At 39.6% G+C, this 13,040-nt stretch overlaps 1 protein-coding gene across 3 annotated transcripts in view; it reads left to right on the forward strand.

Annotated features, from left to right (window-relative positions):
* The first annotated feature begins 956 nt into the window (after window positions 1-956).
* Il15 (interleukin 15) overlaps window positions 957-13,040 on the forward strand; it is a 68,773-nt gene continuing 56,689 nt past the window's right edge. The window contains exons 1-2 of one of the 3 annotated variants that reach the window (XM_047565644.1): window positions 958-1,248; window positions 1,376-1,718. The gene's annotated coding sequence lies outside the window, so the exon portion shown is untranslated. Of the gene's footprint in view, window positions 1,719-13,040 lie in introns of all 3 variants that reach the window. The other 2 variants (XM_047565645.1, XM_047565643.1) reach the window with 2 other exon arrangements.

Raw genomic sequence — 13,040 nt, forward strand, 5'->3', positions numbered from 1 at the left:
GTTAAAAAAAAGGTTTTACCTATTTTCAGTAACTTGCTATCATGACTAAAGTTTGAAGTGATCATTATCAAAAAGTTTATCAGCTATTTCAAATATAAAACTTTTTATAGGAAAGGTAAGTTTATGGAAACTCAATTTTTTTCATTAAAAAGTAACAAGTGATTTTATGTGAAACTTTATGCACAGCTAATAATCATTTCAAATATTTCCCTGCTTTATTTTTATCATATTAATGAAATACAAAAAATAGTTAAAATTTTAACTAAGCTCTAAGGAGCCTTATCGTTTTCTCCATGCCTTGATTCTGAAAAGTTCTGGGAAGCACCTTCCACTAGGGATTTTTAGTGATTCACATGCATGCCAGATTCTCCCAAGTGCTGGGCATTGCGCCTTTGCTGCTAACTCGGATCCACATGCAGATCACTCAGCCTCAAAAAAATCATTCCAATTTGAAATCAGCTTCGAAAAACTCATTCCAATCTGAACATACAATAACATCTCAGGATCCCAACAAATGGGACCCTCTGTCATGTTTTACGCTCCACTACATAGTAGACCGAAAAAGGGGTTCCAGATAGGTCCACTTCCTGCAAGTTCACCGACCCTAACAAACAACTGCCTGCGACAAATGGGTCACTCAGGTGTTTTCTTCCAACAGTTTCCTCTAATAATTCAGACACTTCCTTCTTCCGACTTGCACTGCGGGAGAACTGGCTTGTCTGGAATAACCATCCATCCCAATCCAAAATCCCTTTCCTTTCCTCTGCGTGCCCACAGCACCAGGGGCTTCAGGCTTTGCTGAGTAAGTTTCCCTAGGGCGGCAGTAGCTGTGGCTGTGGCCTCTGGAATCCATGCCACTGCTTCCGACTTCTCTGTAGGTGTCCCAGGAGGCAGATGCGGCCGGTGGCCAATAGCCCATCAAGGCGGGTCTGGGCTCCTTGACGGTCTCCCGCTCCCACTTCAGGTTCTGTGCCCCAGGACCTGGAGGTGACCGCGACTACACCTGTAGCTCCAGGAGCAGGAGGCCATCCGCCCCTCCCCCAACCTCCGCTGGTGGTGTTTATCTTTGCCTTTGCTTCTGGCTCTTTCTCTTTCACTTTTCTTTTTGCCAGAGTTGGGACTCCCCGGGTGAAGGCGGCGGGGGACATCACAACTGACTCGCTCGCTGCCGTCGGAGCCCCTAGTCCTGTCCTTGGTACGGTTGCGCGGGCTGCAAAGGGACCACCCGGCATCCAGGTCTCCATGGAGGTACGAGCTCAGCCTCTCTGCTTTGGGAAAGCAGACGGTGGAGGTTGACAGCGCTGGAATTTTCCCCCAAAGCCCACGCCCCGGGCCCCTCCCAGCTGCGGCTCAACTCACGCTTCTCCTCCACCAGCCGGCGCCCCGCCCACTTGACCCGGACTTCAATTTTTGGTAGCGCGACGTGCAGAGGTTTTTCCCCTTCTGATCCTTTATTTCTCTCGTGGGTTCGCCTGCCCATACTCCTTCTTCCGGAGGAGCGCGTTTTCCCGTCCCTTTGCGCCTTGCGTGCGCTCCCCGGTGCGCGGCACTCCTGCAGTTCTCCGTGGCGGGCCAGCTGGTGACCGGCCGGTCCCTGCGCTCCACCTACTCTGCGAAGGTTGGTGGAGGGTGTCTGGCTGTCCCAGCCACGCAGCGGATTTCGAAGAAGACGCACTGATTCCTCCTGCACCTAATCCAGCTCCGAAAGGTCAAGAAAGGTATCGCTGCTCTCCGCTTCCTCCCTGTCGCCCCAAGCCCCTTGCGCGCCTCTCTTGCTCCCTTTGCAAAATCAAATTATATCCATCTTTGATCGGGATATGTCTTCTAGGGGAGATAATTATGCAGAAACGGTCAGTGCTTGGCACTCAGGCCTGGCGCTGTGTTACCGCCAAATCTGCACAAACCTCTTGTCTCTTAGAAAAGTGTATCTGGAATGCCAAAAGATTTGCAAGAAATTCGGAAGAATGGTATGGAAATAAAATCCTATTCAAGGGGCTTTAAATGAAGAGCCAACTAATTTTTTCAAGCTTTATTGATGCTCCATTATTACAAAACTTTACAATTCACTTTAATTCCTATAATTCTATGCATTTAAAATTTGCTAATTTCAAAGTATGTGTCAAGCAAAGTAGTTCTTCACTGATGCTTATAATTTTTCAATGATGCAGATTCTTAAACAGGATGAGTCAGAAGTTAAAACTAGAAGCAAAGTGGTTGTCACCAGCAATTTCCCATTAGATATGTCTAGACTATTTTGTAATATTATGATACTGGTTCATGGCCACTACTTGTTAATTGTGGTCCCTCTCATCTTTTCAGTGTATGTAATGAGACCCTATTGAATTGGCTGAACTCTTGTGTTAGGATTCTGGAATAAACAAATCAGGATGCAGAAGCTGTAAGGAGGACCATTCTATTGAAATCAACAACATACAATATACATTGAAATTTAAACTTCTGTTATTTTCTTATAAACAAGTGCATTATACATGGGAGACAGAGAGAGGAGGTCCAAAGGAAGAAATATCAAGATATGTGAAAGGCTGAACTCAAAGAAATAGCCATTTGAGTGTTTTTAAGTGAAGGAAAAGCTGAAGTTTTAAAGAGTCAGAAAAGTCTTAGGTTTTATTAGGATCCTTCGTGTCATGTCCTTGTATTTCTCTTTTTCCCCTCTCAGAGGTTCATTCGGACTCCTGATCTGCTTTGCAGCAGTGACAAAGATAGTGAGGTTGGCCCTAGATTCAGAATCTCTGATAGGTAGGGTGCTTTTGTAATTGTGATGTCACTGCTCTCTGCTAATTTGAAGGGACAACTCCAGTGTTTGATTTGAAGTTCTCATTAGAATTTACCTGCAGATTACTGATAGATCTAAGAAAAATAATATGATACTTTTTGTTTTAATCCCTGAAATTAGTATGACAGAATGCCATCAACAATATTAAGACATAATGTTGTCAATGAATGTGTCTGCTTTGGAGGATGGAAAAATAATGGTTTTAAGTTTATTGAAGCAGAATCTGGATATAGAAAAGTTTAACACCAGGAGCTTCCCCATCTCAGGTTTGCTGCCTCTGGTGGGTTTTAGGAAGTCTATAAGAGGAGCTCTGGCACTCTGTGTAGGTGTAGATTTTCTTTAGGAGAATACCCATAATTCTAATCAGCTTTTTAAATGGGGGCTTTGATCCAAAAAATTTACACACCTTTTCGAACTGAGAAGACTGTCTCCACCCCACCCCCACCCTTCCCTGAGTGTTTTCTGTTGTTTGGTTTATTGTGTAAGCACTCTTCTGAAGATTAGTTAATGATAATACAGAGTACTGTCTTCAGATCCACAGGTTGAATTTTGGACAATAATAGAATGAACAGCCAACACCTACTGAGTTCTTACTAATGTACCACACATTGTTCTAAGTAATTGTGTTTTGCTTCGTTGTATTTTGGCACTGCTGGAAATTTAACCAGGGCATCCAGCATGAGAGGCAAGTCCTCTATCTCTAAGCTACATGCCCAGCCCTCCTAAGTATGCATTGCAAAAATCATCCTGATATATTTTGTGGTACAAACCATATTTTATAGCTGAAGAAATGGAATAAATAACTTTCCCAAGATTACAGGGTTAGAAAGTGGTAGAGCTGGAATTCTAATTCAGACAGATTTAACCTATTTTGTCTCATTATCTCCCATGTGGAACACCTGTTAAAAAATTAAATATGGTATATAATATATAATATGATTACATAGTAATAAAAATATAATAGTTATGATATAAATTAATGTTAATTCATATATAAGCTCTAGAACATGATTTCTAACCTATTTTAATATTTTGTTGGAATATTTGCAGGATTGAATACTTCGTACTTACTGGGTTAAGAGAGCACATATTTATTTAAGGATACTGTTATTCTCACTGAAATATTTCCTACAGTTTGACGGTGACAATCATATTTCATTTTGAGGCAATGTTATAGGGTTATAATGTAGATTTTAAAGTAGTGTTTGTATGGCACTTACATAATTGACATCAATGAGTATATATTATAGTCAAATAATATTCATATAAGTATCTATATATGTTTGGTTCCTTGGGGATATTTCTTTTCTGATTCCTGAATGAAAACATTTGTCCAATTTGCATCAGTTTTAGCTGATAGAGACTAACAGTAGGCAAATTTGATTCATCTATATATATCTGTCCACCTATTTATTTATCCATCTATCCAAGCAGAAGGCCAGGACTCAGAGAGGAATCGGGATGAAAGACCTTCCTTTTACATGACAGCTGGAAGTAGTAAGTTAACTCCTTTGGAAGCCCCCTTTTCAGAAGGCTATGGTGATAGAAGAGTTATCTATGGGAAGAAGCCAACTTCTTTCTTCAGCTCCGCATTCCCTCTTAGATTTACTTATCCAGTGATTACAGTAACTGTGTGAGGCTTTAGAGTTTGAAAATTGTTTAAATGCTTGCTGCTATCCTTTTTAATTGATTGGATGAAAAAATTCTATAGGGCCTTTGAGAGAAAATGTGTGGTTTTAGTGAGAACTGGAATGTAATTAATAACAATTTGATGGTACAGTTCACTAATGAACTATTATCAAGTGTATGTTCACATGTATATACATATGCATATATGTATATATCCTGTATGTGTGCATGCATAAACATGTGTCTGTGTATATATGTATGCATGTCTGTATCACCTGTTAACATCTGGTTGATAAGAGCTATTTTTCACTCTGTTTCTGGAGTATATTGAACCAGGGTAGCCCAGAATCTTGACAAGAGTCTGAAGTACAAATTATTGTTATTAAGATTCCAGCAGGAACCTAATGTGAATCTGGAAGTTACACAAAGGAAGTTTTAGGCATCACTCTGGCATTTTATCTGCATAACCTCTTGGAATTCTAATATTAACTGCATTTTAATCCTCATTGTACAACAAATTGTACTGGTATGCAGAGTTTCACTTGGATTAGGACATAGCTAAGAAGATATTCTGCTGAGATTTATTTTGGTTACAAAGTTAATACTTTTTGGATATCACATGTTTTCTTTTCTAGGGAAAGTCAGTTGTTCAGTATAATGAAACCTACAATGCCTATATCCTTGCCAATGAAATAGATGCTGACCATCATTGGGATGATCTAATGATATTTGTTGCTTAGTTTTATGTTAAAGAATGTTCCTTTTTTTAAAAAAAATTATTCATTGCTGTTATTAGAAATAGGAAATAAGAGGCTCTTTGAACTCAATTCAGTTAACAATATCATTTGCACACATTTTACATCTGAAGGCAAGGTGTTTGTGTGCACCTGTTTGACAGTGTTTTATCCCATGGCAGAGATAGAGGGCTGCATATAGTCCAAATAAGAAAGGACCCAAAAGTCTGGATGCAATACGTGGTTGTGTCCTCTCCAAATGTTAATGGATTATCACGGCCTGATAGGTTTTGAGAAAGATCAGAGGAGAAATAGAAAGTATCTGTCAAATGAAGGAACTGCAACTGAAAAAGGTCCTAGAAGAAGAAACTACAATGATTGTAAGATTGATGGAGTGGGGGGAGTTATCATAGTGACACACAAAAAATGCCTAGAGAAAGCCTCGACCTCTTTTAACACTGAATCATATTCTCCTTAATGGACATTTTATATATGTGTCTTCTAATTGAAATTTTAGAAATGAAGTAGCCTTTGCACATTGTGAGTGATGATCTCTAAAATTTTCAAATAATTATTCTTAAATTGAACTTTTACAGTTATGGATTTTATAATCTATTTCCATTTTTTCCTCCTTACTTCCCTACAACAAAAGTAAGTATATAAATTGAATCTTAGTTCTTTTAACTAAGGAATTTTACTGTTAAAATTTATTCTTGGTTATGTTATTTTAATTGTTATGAGTAGAAAATTAACCAAAATAATCCTTGAACTTTTCATAAGCAATGATTAGGCATAAAACTAAAGCTGTTTTGGAAATGTGAATGATACATGTAGAGAAGATTGATATCATTTATTTGACTTGAAAAACTTTTTCTTATGTCAGTTTTTCAAGTAGCCCCTTCTTTATTTGGCACCCTAGCAAGGCAAGACACACAGTGTGATTCTGCGTGGGGGAGGGATATGTCTTTCAAAACGTGGAAGAAGGGTAACTGTGAAAGGGGAAGTGAGAAAGGAGAACTTGCTAGAAATCTGCTTGCCTCAGGTCCGTCAGGCAGGTCATTGATAGTACAGGAGTCTTATGTAAGCAATGGGTATGGAATTTGGTTCCCTTGGTGCTCCATACCCACACACCCCTGGGAAAATGCAGGACAGCCCAGGGGTGTGTTTTCTTCAGTTGGGAGAGCTCTGATCTAGTTCAGCCTTATTCCCAGCATGCTCCCGTTGGCTTCTGGATTGCCATGGCTTACTGCACATAAAAAAGTATTCAGGGCAGGTTGGGCAGAGGTAAAGAACTTAGTGGGACTTCTGTGGAGTCTCCTCCCTGGCTGGCAGCAGGAAATAGTTCCAGCAGGGCTGTGATCACTTTAGCATCCTCATCTCCTCTTGGAGCTGAGGCACGGTGCTTCTGTCTTCTACACATATTTGCCTCTCTTTGCCAGCCTTCATGGGTCCTGCACAAAGTGTCCATCATTTGTAGTATTTGTGTCCTCATCCTCTGTCCAGGCAGAACTATTTTCTTCCTTTTATGAATTTATTTGGTGCTGTCTGTACTCCCCTGTAATAATTTTTTATGTCTGTAAATTCATTTTGATATGAGTCTGATTCTGTACTTGCATTTTGAATAAAAAAGGACCTGTGTGCCTTAGAGGACTGTTCACATAGATGATCTGTATTGATTTCAGTGGGAGTCAGTTGGATCATTCAAAAGTTGAACAGCTAAGCAGATGCCTGTGAAGGAGGGGAGAACCATAGTAATATGGCAAAACCAGTGCTGGACCAATGTAATACTAATAGTATTTTAGGAAAATTAGCTTCAGGTAGAATTCATTGAAGAAAAAGGCAATTTAGCAATCAGGAAACCCAGTAGAAATTCATCCAGTTATTTCGGGTGTGTGGTCTCATTCTCATTATCTATTTGAGGGTACATAGCTCTAATAATTCTTTCTCTCAGTCATTTTTTTCTCTCTCTAATGGGTCTTTCCCCTTACCATATCATCATGCTAATTTTCTTCTATAAAGCAAAAAATAACCCTAAGTTATTTTCCTTGTTTCTTTCCACTACCACCTGTGTGTTCTGCCCACATTTTACAGGAGAACTTCCAAAGCTCACCATATTCTCTCTATCTGAGATTTGTTTTTTCTCATTCTGTCTTAAACCAGCCAGGTTATCGTCCCTACTGGTGCATTGAAAATGCATTTGTCAAGGACACCAGGAACCTCCATGATTTTAAATCTTCTGGTTAGTTCTCCTCTGTGCTCTTTCAGTAGGACCTGAGAGTTCTTCAATAAGCTTCTAGGCACTCCTCTCTTTATTTTCCTTTTACCTCACCAGTAGCCATTTCAGTCTCTTTGCTGGTTTCCTATTTCCCTAGCCTGGAAGTACAGGAAAGTTTGAGAGCTCAGCCCTTAGGTCTTTTCTCTATCTATACTCACTCCTTTGGTGATCTCATCTGGTCTCATGGCATTAATGCCTTTGTATACTGATGAGTCATAAATTTATGTCTCCAGCCATGACTTCTCCCCTGAACTCCAGAACCATAACCAAAGTCTGTCCAGGATCTGGATTAGATGTCTCATACTCACTGGATTTCTGACCTTCCTCCCGAGTCTGCCTCTCCCACCATTTCCCCATCTTACTTAATGTTTTAGTTAGATTTTTCCCTGCTGCAACTAAAAGATCTGACCAGAACAATTATAGGAGAGGAATAGTTTATTTGGGGGCTCATGGTTTCAGAGGTCTCAGTCCATAGACAGCAGGCTCCATTCCTGAGGTCTCAAGTGAGGCAGAACATCATGGTGGAAGATTGGGCAGAGGGAAGCAGCTCACATGATGATCAGAAAGTAGAGACTCCACTTTCCAGATACAAAAATTATACTCTATAGCCACGTCCCCAATGCCCACCTCCTTCAGCTACACCCCCAGTGCCTTCAGTTACCACTCAGTTAATCCCATCAGGGAATGAATTCACTGACTGGTTTGAGACTGTCGCAACCCAATCTTTTCTTCTCTGAACCTTCTTGCATTGCCTCACAATTCCATTCTTTAAAATGCATAGACATTAAGTCAATCATCAATCAATCAATCTTGGAGTTGTCCAGAACTTCTCTTTTTCTCATTCCCACATTGAATCTGCCACCACATCATTTAACTGAACATCACCATTGACCTCTTCTCACCACTGTCCTTGCTGCCACCTGGGCCCAACCCACGATCTTTTCTCCCAGTGAAAATGTAAGAGTTGGTCTCTCAACAGCTACACTTGTGTCCCTCACCCCAACTCCAGTCTGTTCTCAACACAGAAGCTATAATACTCCAGTTAAATGGCCCCACATTAAAAATGATTACCTCCACAAGATAAAAATGGAATATAATAACAGTTGAGAGCTCAGTGGCTTAGAAACCTCATTTATTTGTTATTATCTGATTCTGCAATCTGGGCTACCTTCAACTAGTTGATTCTTCTTTGGCTCTTAGGGTTGAACATCCAAGAATGCTTCTTTACTCTCATATCTGTCTCCTCAGCTAGAACATCTGGAAAGCTAAAGACTGGCCAGGCATTGGCCTCCCTCTGTTTGTCCTCTCCAGAAGGCTAACTAACATTTGCAATTGAGTAGCCTGCTTCCTGTCCTTAGAGAGTTAGAAACCTTTTGTATACTTCTTTTAGTTAAGCTGTTGGTGTATTGTTTCTTGCTTTTAAATTTTTATCTCTATCTCTTTAAAACCTTGGGGACTTCCTTTGAATTTGCTTGAGTTTGACTCCATTTGATTATATATATGTTTAAAACCTCAAAACTCTAAAGGCTGACTCCTCTTTACTTTCTCTGGAAGTGAGAATGCTATAGAAGAATCCCTTAAGATTTTTAGGAGCCCTCTCTGACAAGATCTAAGGTAACACTTTAAAACTTCCTAAGGTCTTAATGAAGGGTTTTCCTGCCACATACCTGATTTATCTTCAACCTGAAGGCACACTGTATTAGTAAACCTTGGATTTGACCTTTGTCCCATGACCACTTCTCTCTTTGTATCTTTTGCTGCCTAGAAAGGCAAGAATAAGTTTTATTTTCTCAGCCAGTGAATCTTGGGTTGAACTATTTCCTCTAACTTCTGCTTGAACACTGAGTCATGTTTCTCTTCCTGTACTTACTCATGGTAAGCTAAATGAAACCTATTGGCACTTTTAGAAGCACATTTTCTTCCTTTCCTGTGACTATAGGCCACAGTGCTACCAAAATCTCATTACACCATGACATTAGTTGTCCTCTCTCCAGCATCTGATGACAGTTTTTGCTGCCTTTCTAGTGCTTGGTGACAGTGTTGTTGCTTCTCTTCACCCACTACCTGGTCTCATATCAGTTTCAGGGACAGTTATTAATTGTCATGTGTCAAACTACCCTCAAACCTACTGGTGTATGATAAGAGCCATTTTATTTTCTCAAAGTATAAATCTGGACAAGACAGGGGTCCACAGGGTCTGTGGTCTCAGCAGTTAGGACTCAGTGGACATTGGTTCATATACATAGGGACTCAAGTCTGGCTCTTTACTGGGCTCTCTGATCCTCCTCCATGTGGTTTTCCATGTAGCTGATTTAAGCTTCCTCATAGCATGAATGTCTCTGGGCTAGCAGACTTCTTGCATAGCATTTGATTTCTGCAAGAGGGAAAGTGGAAACTGCAAGCTCTTAATGCCTAGGAGTTGAATTTCGCCACACTACCACATTTGTCTCATTCTTTTGGGAAAAAGAAGTCAGAAGACCATCCCCTGTTCAAGGGGAGAGGACTTAGATTCCACCTTTTGACAGGCAGCGTGTCATTCATGCACATTCATGGTGGGAAGGCATTAATTTATGGTAGCTATTTCTGGAGATTATCTGCTAAAAATGTGATCCTGTTAAAATATTAACAGTCTTACCTCCATTCCTTTATTCAAAACCCTCCATTGCCTTCTCTTCTCACTCCAATAAAAACCAAATTCTGTTCCAGTGATGGTATGTCCCCAAGTGATTTGTATCCGTCATCTCATCCACTGCTCATTCCCTAGTGCATTGATTCAGTCACCCTAATGGCATTTTCTGTTCATCACCTATAATGTTGTGTTCTCCTCTTTGGGGTCTTTGAACTTGATCTTCCTTCTGCCTAGAATGCTCCTTTCTCAGATATGACCCACTCCTCTTACCTCCTTCAAGACTTGGCTTGACTGCTTCCTTTGCAATGAAGCTTTTCCTGACCGGTGAACTTCAGATTGAAATCCCACCAACTTTCCCCTCAAATCTTCTCCAAACACCTGTCACTATCTTGTTACCATGGTGAAAGGTCTTACCTCCTGGTGCTCCACAAAATTTTGGGAGACAGGTTGGAAAAGAAGTAGCTTTATTTAAAACCAGTTTTGAGGAAAACAGAGGAGAACTTTCTGTCTTGAATCTGTACCATATCTGGGGGTCAGGGTCACCAAAAGCTTTCAGAAGAGAAGGAAGCACAGTGGACCAAAAGTCAGGAAAAGAGTTTGACTAGATTTAACTCCAGGTAAGTTTCCTGTGATAACATGGCTGTTAGGAAATTCTCTCCAACATATTCTGTATTATCTGGACCAGGAAGGGCAATGAACTTTCCTGAGGGCCTAATTTGACTCCAGCTATTGATAGAATTCTCATATTTATTATTAGGAGGAAGAGTTTATAGAGTTGAAACAAACATAGAAAACTAAATCAGAGCTGTTTAATATTGCATGCCAGTTTTATTATAGTGTTGATAATTTTACAATTGCAAAGTAAATTCTTCAAAAAAATGAAAGGAAATTGAAACAAGGCACACCCTATTTTCTAAATTCCTTCAAATGGAAGTCCTTTTATTTTATTAATTCCATTTACTAAATACTTTGGGGGAAAAAACCACAATTATTTAAATAATTCACAAATGAAGAGGGAGAATTTATAAAACTGGAAGTATTTCTAGCATTCAGTTTAGTTAGTGTCTCTTCTTTAAGAATTCAAGATAATAAATATGTAGCCCTAAAAGTATTTTTGTGTCACTTCAGAATTTTTCATAACCCTAAATCAGAGTTAAAAAAAAAGAATTCTGTATTTTGTATGTTTAGACTCTACTCCTGAAAAGCAAAATCCTAGTTTTTCTGTATGCTCAGGGCCTCTAAAATTTGAGACCTGTCTTGCTGATGGCTTATTTGACTTGATGTTAAGGCATTTATCTTATAAAGTCTGGGCTCTCTTAATTCAAGTCATGCTGTTCTCAGTCACTGCAATTTATAAGCATGGCTTCTAGGCTATGGAAGGCCCACAGTGGAAAAGAAGTTCTCCTACATAATAGCAGACATTTACTGATCACTTTCTCTGTACATGGCTCTCTGCTAAATGCTGGGAGGGCTAAAAAGAAGCAGCCAGGATAATCTACAGGAATTTATCATCTAGTGGAGCAATTAATATCTATGTGGAAAGAGTTGCATAACCTGTGTGTTGAAGTGCAGAAAAAAAATATCAAATGTTAAAAGAATAAGAATAGTGGGATCTTCCAAAAGTGGATAAAGTGGATCTGTGACAAGTCTCTAGTAAACATCAAACTCAATTCAGAAACTTGAAAAACATTTCCTTTAATTTGGGGAGATGAGGAGGATACCAAGATTGGTAAAACATTCAGTTAAAGTCCTGAAGACAAAAAAGAGGATAACAGCACATCTTTATTGAGCACTTAACTGTGTGCTAAGCAGGACCATAAGCATTGAGTGTGGCCTAGCCACCAGAGACAACACCGTGAATCTCCCATCTTCCCACTCCTCCAGGGACGAAGGGTAAGAGTTGAACCACAGTGAGTCAGGGTGAAGAGTTGTTCAGAGCAGTTGCAGGTGGAGTGTATGTTTTTCTGACCCAGAAGCAGTTATTTGGAAATCAGTGGTGGAAGCCACTTGAATTATAGCTGTGTTTTGCTGGTGGTAGTGATGATGTAGAATAGTTAGCTCTGAGCTATGAGATCAAAAAAAGCTCAAAATTCACTAATAACTGCCTCTTAGATAGGATCAACACATGTGAATTGCAAGCCCCAAACATTGTAATCTGGGTTGTAGAGATATATTATACTCATTCTGAAATTGAAGTTAATATAGAGAAGTGGCATAATGCATATGTATTTTGGGTGCTTCTGTTAACCGAATGAATTTCTAGTGAATAATTAGAGTGGGGATCCAAAACACACATGGTGACCCAAAACGTGTTACAATTTTACCTTCTTGTGTGAAACATCCAGGCAGTTCATTTAATTTCTCCACTGTTTCTCTCTCTCTCTCTCTCTCTCTCTCTCTTCTGGAAAATTAAGATGATTAGACCGGAGAAATTTGCCCTGGGATGTTAAACCATCCTTAGTGGTTCCAAGGATGTGTATAACATAGATGAATTCAATATGTTCTAGGATTATCAACTGTAGCATTATAGATGTTACTTAGGCACTGGATCAGACTTTAGTCACCTCCTCCAATCAATGTCATTTTAAAGATAAGGAAATGGGTTTAGAGTGACCTCATGTATGGTCACGTAGCTATTTAAAGACAGAACCAAGAGCAGGAGAGAGAATCTCTCTTTGTATGTATTGTAGAACAGTGCTATGCTTCATATAGGGCCACCGTTTTTTCTATTCTGTTCATCATTCAATCATTACCATTTCCAATATTGTACTTCATGTAACACTGAGACTCCCTGGCAGAATTTGAAATCTTGCTGATATTCCCTGGAACAGACCTGAAGCCTAAAAAGTTGCAAATGATAGTCTCTTTATAACAATAGCTTGAAAACTAGGAATTAAATAATATTTAGTGAGTTTAGTAAAGGAGGAAAAGTACTAAAATTAAGTTTCCTATCATGGGAACAGACATCCTGTGAGCTCT

This window comes from Sciurus carolinensis, chromosome 10, assembly GCF_902686445.1.
Source record: "Sciurus carolinensis chromosome 10, mSciCar1.2, whole genome shotgun sequence".
NCBI lineage: Eukaryota > Metazoa > Chordata > Mammalia > Rodentia > Sciuridae > Sciurus > Sciurus carolinensis.